Consider the following 8,893-nt stretch of genomic DNA (forward strand, 5'->3'; position numbering starts at 1 on the left):
GTGAGTACAGACCCAAAGTCATCAAACGTTCCTCGTATGATAACCCTTTCATTCTTGGAATCATCCTTGTGAACCTCCTCCAGACCCTCTCAAACGCCAGCACAAATTTTCTCAGATGGGCCCAACACTGTTCACAGTACTTAGGATGATGCCTCATTATAAAGCCTCAGCATCACATCTTTGCTCTTGTATTCTAGGCCTCTTGAAATGAATGCTAACATGGTACTTGCCTTCCTCACCACCGACTCAACCTGCAAGTTAACCTTCAGGGTGTTCTGCACAAGGACTCCAAAGCATCTCTGCATCTCAGATTCCTGGATTTTCTCCCCACTTAGAAAATAGTCCACACATTTATTTCTACTACCAAAGTGCATGACCATGCATTTTCCAACATTGTATTTCATTTGCCACTTTCTTGCCCATTCTCTTAATCTGGCTAAGTCCTTCTGCATCCTGCCTGATTCCTCAACACTACCTGTGCCTCCACCAATATTCATATCATCTGCAAACTTGGCAACAAAGCCATCCATTCCAACATCTAAATCATTTATATACAGCATAAAAAGAAGTGGTCCCAACACTGACCCCTGCGGAACACCACTATTCACTGGCAGCCAACCAGAAAAGAACCCTTTTATTCCCACTTGCTACCTCCTACCCATCAGCCAATGCTCTAACCATGTTAGTAACTTCCCTGTAATACCATGGGCTCTTAACTTGGTAAGCAGCCTCATATGTAGCACCTTGTCAAAGGCCTTCTGAAAGTCCAAATATGCAAAATCCACTGCATCCCTTTTATCTATACTTGTAATCTCCTCAAAGGATTCCAACAGGTTCATCAGGCAGGATTTTCCCTGTAGGAAACCATGCTGATGTTGTACTATCCATCACCTCATCCTTAACAATTGACTCTGACATCTTCCCAACCACTGAGGTCAGGCTAACTGGTCTACAATTTCCTTTCTGCTGTCTTCCTCCTTTCTTAAAGAGTGGAGTAACATTTGCAATTTTCCAGTCCTCTGGCATCATGCCAGAGTCCAATGATTTTTGAAAGATCATTTCCAATGCCACCACAATCTCTAACACTACCTCTTTCAGAACTCTAGGGTGTAGTTCCTCTGGTTCAGATGACTTTAGGTCTTTCAGCTTTTTGAGCACCTTCCCTCTTGTAACAGTAACTGCACCCATTTCGCTTCCGTCACACACTACAACTTCAGACATACGGCTACTGTCTTCCACAGTGAAGAATGACGCAAAGTACTCATTTAGTTCATTCCGTTATTATTTCTCCTGCCTCATTTTCTAGCAGTCCTATATCCACTCTCATTTCTCTTTTATTTTTAACATACTTGAAAAAACTTTTACTATCCACTTTGATATTATTTGCTAGCTTGCTTTCATATTTCATCTTTTCCCTTGTAATGATTTTTTTAGTTGCTCTCTGTAGGTTTTTAAAAACGTCCCAATCCTCTATCTTCCCATTAATTTTTGCTTTGTTGTATGCCCTTTCTTTTGCTTTTGCAATAGCTTTGACTTCCCTTATCAGCCACAGTTGTACTATTTTACCATTTGAGTATTTCTTCACTTTTGGAATGCACATGTCCTGCACCTTCCTCATTTTTCCCAGAAATGCATGGCATTGCTGCTCTGCTGACATCCCTGCCAGCAGCTCCTTCCAATTTACTTTGGCCATCTCCTCTCTCATACCACTGTAAGTCCCCTTACTCCACTGAAATACTGCTACATCAGACTTTATGTTCTCCCTATCAAGTTTCAAGTTGAACACAATCACATTTTGATCATTGGTTCCTAGGGGTTCTTCTACCTTAAGCTCCCTAATCGCCTCCGGTTCATTACATAACACCCAATCCAGTATAGCTGGTCTTCTAGTAAGCTCAATGACAAACTGCTCTAAAAAGCTATCTCTTAGGCATTCAACAAACTCACACTCTTGAGATCCACTACTAACCTGATTTTCCCAGTCAACCTGCATGTTGAAATCTCCCATGACTACCATAACATTGCCCTTTTGACTCGCCTTTTCTATTTCCTCTTGTAACCTGTGGTTCACCTCCCAGCCACTGTTGGGAGGCTTGTATATAACTGTCATCAATGTCCTTTTACCCTTGTAGTATCTTAACTCAACCCACAAGGATTCAACATCTTCTGATCCTATGTCACCTCTTTCTAATGATTTGATGCCATTCTTTACCAATAGAGCCACACCAACCCCTCTGCCTACCTTCCTATCCCTTCGATATAACGAGTAACCTTGGACATTCCCAACTACAACCATCCTTCAGCCACGATTCAGTGATGGCCACAACATCACACCTGGAAATCTGTAATAGTGCAACAAGATCATACTCCTTATTTCTTATACTACATCCATTTAGATACAACATCTTGAGTACTGTATTTACTTTCCTTTCTGACTCTGCATCCCTAATGATTTGATACTCAGCCTGTTGGCTGCAACTAAGTCCCATCACCTGCCTGCCTTCCTGACAATCTGACTGCATGCTATCTTTGCTTTTTTACCATCCATCCTTTCCTGATTCCCTTCACTCCAGTTCCCACCCCCCTACCAAGTTAGTTTAAACCCTCTCCAACAGCTCTAACAAACCTGCCCACGAGAATATTGGTCCCCCTCGGGTTCGGGTCCAACCTGTCACTTTTGAACAGGTCACACCTCCCCCAGAAGAGATCCCAATTATCCAAGAACCTGAAGCCCTGCCCCCTGCACCAGCTTCTCAGCCACTCATTTATTTGCCAAATCATCGTGTTTCTACCCTCACAGTTGCGTGGCACAGGCAGCAATCCAGAAATTACTACCCAGGAGGCCCTGCTTCTCAGCTTTCTACCTAGCTCTCTAAATTCTCTTTTCAGGACCTCATTACTTTTCCTTCCTATGTCATTGGTACCAATATGTACCAAGACATCTGGCTGCTCGCCCTTCCTCTCCAAAGTGTTGTGGACGTAATCTGAGACACCGCTGACCCTGGCACTTGGGAAGCAACATTCTATCTGGGTGTCCCGTTCACATCCACCGAATCTCCTGTCTGCTCCCCTCTCTATCAAGTCCCCTATCACTGCCACTCTCTTCTTCTCTCTCTTTGCCTTCTGCACCACTGACCCATGCTCAGTGCCTGTAGCCCATTCACCATGGCATTCTCCCTTATCCCTTCTATACTTTTATTTAGTTTGTAGAGCTCCATTGATGCCGCTGATTGGCCACATACAATGGACAAATGCTCTTAAAGCTCCCTTTTTAAATAATTACCACTGACCTGCGAGAAATCCCTCTTGGTAGAGCTCTGTGTTAATGCTGCTGATAGGCCACGTAGATTGTACGTCGCTTATAATTGTAAACCCCTCCCGCACTGGTTATTTTTAAATTTTCATTATGCAGGAGATGCAAAAGCATGAAAACTGAAAACACGCATCACCAGCCTCAAGGGTAGTTTCTATTCTGCTGTTATACTTCTCCTGAATGGTCATCTTGTATGATAAAGGTGAACTCCTGATCTCTCAATGTACTTCATCATTGTCCTTGAATCTTGGCTGTGTACCTGTATTGCTCTCTTTCCAGCTATGACAATGCATTCTACATTATATTGTTGTTCTTCCCTTTGTTCTAACTCAAACTATTAATGTTTGGAATGATCTGTCTGGGTGGCATTCAAAATTATCTGTCTGGATATTGTATATTTGGACTTTCAGAAGGCCTTTGGCAAGGTACCACACATGAGGCTGCTTACCAAGTTAAGAACCCATGAGTTACAGGAAAGTTTCCGACATGGTTAGAGCATTGGCTGATTGGAAGGAAGCAGGGAATAGGAATAAAAGGATCCCTGTCTGGTTGGCTGCCAGTGACTAGTGGTGTTCCACAGGGTCGGTGTTGGAACCACTTCTTTTTATGCTGTATATAAACAATTTAGATGATGGAATAGATGGCTTTATTGCCAAGTTTGCAGATGATACAAAGATTGGTGGAGGCACAGATAGTGTTGAGGAATCAGGCAGGATGCAGAAGGACTTAGGCAGATTAGGAGAATGGGCAAGAAAGTGGCAAATGAAATACAATGTTGGAAAATGCATGGTCATGCACTTTGGTAGTAGAAATAAATGTGCGGACTATTTTCTAAATGGGGAGAAAATCCAGGAATCTGAGATGCAGAGATGCTTTGGAGTCCTTGTGCAGAACACCCTGAAGGTGAACTTGCTGGTTGAATCAGAGGTGAGGAAGGCAAATATTATGTTAGCATTAATTTCAAGAAATCTAGAATACAAGAGCAAGGATGTGATGCTGAGGCCTTATAAGCCACTGATGAGGCATCACCTTGAGTATTGTGAATGGTTTTGGGTTCCTCATCTTAGAAATGATATGCTGGCATTGATAAGGGTCCAGAAGAGGTTCACAACGATGATTCCAGGAATGAAAGGGTTATCATACAAGGAACATTTGGTGTCTCTGGGTCTGTACCCACTGGAATTTAGAACGATGAAGGAGGATCTCATTGAAACCTTGTCAAGAAACAGGGGCAGGATTGGACTCAAATGCAGGACGCAGACACTGAAGTACTAGAGGTAGGACAGGATGGGGATGCCATGGCATGTGAGGGGTAAGGCAGGAGGATCCCAGAGTTCAGACGAGGCAGGCAGGAGGATCCCAGAGTTCAGACGAGGCAGGAGGATTCCTCATGGCGAGCCGCATGGATCCCGGGCAGGGCCACCTCCCAGGTGGAAACACAGAGGCCTAGGCCAGTGGCGGACACCTGGGCAAGTGCGGGGCACAACCCATGGGAAACGAGGGGACGAAAGGGTAGGAGTCCTTAGGGCAGGCCGCATGGATCCTGGGCAGGGCCGCCTCCCAGGCGGAAACACGGAGGCCTGGGCCAGTCACAGACACCTGGGCAGGTGCAGGGCACAACCCTTAGGGAGCAATAGGTGGAAAGGGCAGAAACCCCCGCCGGCCAGCAGCAATCTGGCCGGACCTGCCCGACAGAGGTAACAGATAGGAAGGGGCAGAACCCCCGCCAGGCAGCGGCAGTCCAGCCAGACCTGCCTGACGGAGGTAATGGGTAGGAAAAGGCAGATGGGTGGAAAGGGCAGAAACCCACCGGGCAGTGGCAGTCCAGCCAGACCTGCCCAACGGAGGCAATGGGTAGGAAGGGGTAGAACCCCCGCCAGGCAGTGGCAGTCCGGCCAGACCTGCCCGACGGAGGCAAGGGATCAGAAGGAAGCTGGGTCCAAGGTGAACAGCAGGACCACCGTGGTACACAGGTAATTTGGGAAAGGCAATTGACAGCGTGGCAGCACGAGCAAGAATAAGGCGGAACAGCGGGACCAGCGCACAGGAGAGAAGCAGGGGAACAAGACCAACCAGATAGAGCATATACAGAACAGGCCCGCAACCAGGGCAGAGCAGGATTCTGAGCAGGGCAGCAACCAGGGCAGAACAGGATTCCAAGCAGGGCAGCAACCATAGCAGAACGGGATTCAGAGCCAGCAGTCCAGGTACAGAGCAGGTTAAACTGGCTTTGGAGCAGGATGACCCCACAACTAGGCTCAGTGTCCGAGTCCATTATAAATACCTGCCCCCTAATAAGCAACAGGTGTACCTCCTTAAGCCAAGATGATCCAATGGCTCCGTGTGACAAGAGGGCTGGCTGCAAGGCCCGGAGTCCGGAGTCCGCGGACCAGAGCAAGACCCGGAAGGCGGGCTCCGGACCGGACTCCAACAAACCTTTTGAATGTTGAAAGGCCTAGACAGAATAGATGTGGAAGGAATGCTTCCCATGGTGGGAAAATCTAAGGCAAGTGGGCAATAAAAATAGAAGGTCAAGCAGTATCTGTGGAAAGAGGAACAAGTTGCTGTTTTAGATCGAAAGATTCACTTTAATCTCAATCACACGCCCATTCTTATTTAACCACTTCTTGAAGCTGCACATAAGACTGAGGAACAACACTATGTGGGAAGAGTTTGTGTCTCTCTCTGTCTCTCTTCCCCTCCCTTTACCTTCTCCATCTGCCTCCCTCTCCCCAAACACCCAGCCTTCTCTCCCTCCCTCCCCCTCACTTCATTAATGATTTCCAACATTTTCCGTTGGTTTTCAGTTCTCTGCAACAGCACGGACCTGCAATTCGAAGCTTTTGCAGGTCTCTTTCATCCCTCTCTCTAATTCTCATCTCACTCTCTTATCTCTATGTCTTCCAATAAGTATATCACCAATCCGCCCCTTCCCCATCTTTTGTACAATTATGTTACTGTTTCTCTATCTGCTGAAGCTGCCAGACTCACTCACAATTTTACTTCAGATTTCCTGCTTCTGTTGTTTTTCTGTCATCTTCCCCCTTCCTTATCAGTCCTGAAGAAGGATCTTGGCCCGAAACATTGACTATCTATTCATTTTCATAGATGCTGCCTGAGCTCTCCAGCATTTTGTGTGTGTTGCTTTGGATTTCCAGCATCTGCAGACCTTCTTGTGTTTATGATCTGTGGCTTTTTCTTTGATTTTCTGTTACCATTTTGAGCATGACTGCCAACAGCTTTTGACAAACATAAGTTTATATCATGAATAAAAGAACACTCAAGGAATAATGATTTACAGTTTCCAAATAATTGATGTATATATTAACTCTTCAAACAGCAGAATGTCATGGAAAATAAAATCTTAATTAATTTCCTGAAAAATTGATATGGTTAATGACAAGAAAAGATAAGAGAACTGGTTGAGTCTGGTGTCCAGAAAGAAATGGAGAGCTTGGAGACCTTCCTGGTGGGGGATGAGGTGTATAGGATCTGTCCTGGTGGGGGATGGAGTTCGCAGTTCCCTTCCACCACCTCTCTCCTCCATCTAGTGGCACTTGTCCTCACTCTCAATAGTTTCTCCTTTGGCTCCTCCCACTTCCTTCAAACAAATGGTGTGGCCATGGGTAATCCCATGGGTCCCGGCTATGAAGTGCTTTTTGTCGGCTACGTGGAACAATCTACGTTCCAAGCCTACACTGGTGTCAGTCCCCCACTTTTCCTATGCTACATCAATGACTGCATTGGCGCTGCTTCCTGCACCAATGCCCAACTCATCGACTTCATCATCCCATCCTCCCTCCACCCCTCCAGGGATAGGGTTCCTTCCTCTTGTCCTCACCTACCATCCCACCAGCCTCCAACCTGATGGCATGAACATTGATTTCTTGAACTTGCAGTAATGGCCCCCATTCCCTATTCCCCATCCCCTTTTCCCTCTCTCACCTTATCGCCTTGCCTGCCCATTGCCTCCCTCTGGAGCTCCTCCCCCTTTTTCTTTTATTCATGGTCTTCTGTCCTCTCCTATTCCCCTTTCTCCAGCCCTGTATCATTTTCACCCATCAACTTCCCAGCTCTTCACTTTGCCTCTTCCCCTCCCAGTTTCACCTATCGCCTTGTGTTTCTTCCTCCCCTCCCCCACCTTCTAACACCAACTCCTCATCTCTTTTCCTCTAGTTCTGCTGAAGGGGTCTCGGCCCGAAATGTTGTCTGTATTCTTTTCCATAGACGCTGCCTGGCCTGTTGAGTTCCTCCAGCACTTTCTGTGTGTGTCGGTCAAATAGCATGTCAAGGTTTCAAATAATTAAGGCAATACTGATGATTTTTAATGAACTGATCTGAATTTTATATAGACTACCCTTAAATTCTAAAGATGTTACTGGAAATCCATGTAAGTGTATTTTATATATAGTTAAAAAGACAAAGCAATATCATTTCATGAAAGCATAAAACAGGCAGAACTAAATTGACTGTGCAGACTTCCCTGATTTCTCTATCCACACTATCCTCTTCACACTTGTGCCAAAGTTAAAATAATCCATTCTAGATCTTCACTTTGAGATGGTTCATGAAAATATGTTAAATTGAGAAAGTTTCACTAGCAGATAAATTTCCATTTAATCTATTGCTAATTTGAATTTCATCACTTCTATTTCAAATTCTCCCAGCAGAATTAACTTTGCATATAAGTGCTGGCAATACTGGGTTATGTGAAATACTTGTTATGCTAACTAGAGGGAAAAAATCTGGCAAACACTAGAAACTTGGTGCTAAGTGCTCAATAGTAGGGATAAACAAAGCACTTTAAATTGGACACACAATGCAAGAATCTAGAGATCATTATCAGCAGATGAAACCTACAAGCAGCTACCTCAATTTAAAGGCTGTACCTATCCCTCAAAACAATTGACATGAAATAGCTGTAAGAGATTTTGCAGATGCTGGAAATTAAGAGGAATACATGCAAAATGCTGGAGGAACTCGGGAAGTCGGGCTACGTCCATGAAGGCAAATAAACTGGAGGTCATTCCTGTTGAAGAATTCTCAGTCTGAAATGTTGACAGTTCATTCCCTCTACAGAGTACTGCCTGACTTGCTGAGTTCCTCCAGTATTTTGTGTATACCTCTCATGATTTCCAGTATCTGCAGAATCTCTTGAGTGTACTTTATATCAATTGTTTTGAGGGAATAAGTAATGTCTTTAAACTAAATACGAGTAGTAACTTTAGCAGTCGGTAGTTTATAATTATTCTAATGACTAAGAGTTACTTTTAGAGAGAAGCAATACCCAATAGCCAAAAGAAATATTCTCACAACAGTTGGGCAAGATTTGACTAAATTTCTGTTAGCTTGCTCAACGTAATCACATGGCTTTGTTTATTTGCTTTAATCCATAAATTAGCAGGGTTTTGAGTTAAAAGAACATCAGAAAATAAAGACCTTTTCATTTCAACTTCAATGTACAATCTCTACCCCCAACTTTGTATTCTGTTAACATTGTACTAACAATAATCTGGTTTGATTTTTGCACAAACCACATTCTTGCAGTGCCATCTGCTGGTTTATTATTGACAATAAAAT

The sequence above is a fragment of the Hemitrygon akajei genome, chromosome 19 (genome assembly GCF_048418815.1).
Source record: "Hemitrygon akajei chromosome 19, sHemAka1.3, whole genome shotgun sequence".
Lineage (NCBI taxonomy): Eukaryota > Metazoa > Chordata > Chondrichthyes > Myliobatiformes > Dasyatidae > Hemitrygon > Hemitrygon akajei.